This window comes from Myotis davidii, unplaced genomic scaffold (assembly GCF_000327345.1).
Source record: "Myotis davidii unplaced genomic scaffold, ASM32734v1 scaffold1509, whole genome shotgun sequence".
In the NCBI taxonomy this organism is placed as follows: Eukaryota; Metazoa; Chordata; class Mammalia; order Chiroptera; family Vespertilionidae; genus Myotis; species Myotis davidii.
In genome coordinates this window covers 906,234-906,795 of record NW_006299480.1, presented here as the reverse complement: position 1 = coordinate 906,795, position 562 = coordinate 906,234, and positions in this window count along the sequence as shown.

The window sequence follows — 562 nt, the reverse complement described above, 5'->3', positions numbered from 1 at the left end:
GAGGCGGGCAGCGGGCAGTCAGGAGGCCTGGCTTGCTGCCTGGGAGCGAGTGACCCTGGGCCTGTGGTTGGGGCGCTCGCCAAGGGGTCCCCACGAGTCATCAGCTGGAACGGAGCCCAGCAGAGCGTTGAGGGGCGGCCCGAGAGCCAGCCTCCAGGCCTCGGTCACTGTTCCCAGCCCCCTCCCGGCCTGACGGCGCTAGAACAAGCGGGAGAGGGGGCTGCGGGGTGAACGTCCAGGAGGATGCGTGGTGAGCTGTGGCTGCCTCCTGCCCGGCCCCGTCACGCGGCGGCCGCACCCACCATCCGCCCAGCTGTGTCCCACCCCACCGAGTCCCTCCAGCCCTCAGCCCTTCCTCCCGGCATCACCCTCTGAGCCCAGGCTCCACGCCAGGTGGGCCAGCTCACCCCCTGCCCCACGGGTGGGGGACCCCTGGCCCGGCCTCAGGGGTGCTGAGCCTGTGACCCGTGGCCCCCGTGCAGGGCGGCCGCCTGCAGAGCCGCAGGGCCCGCGTCCACCAGCAGATCAGCAAGGAGCTCCGGATGCGGGCGGGCGCTGAGAA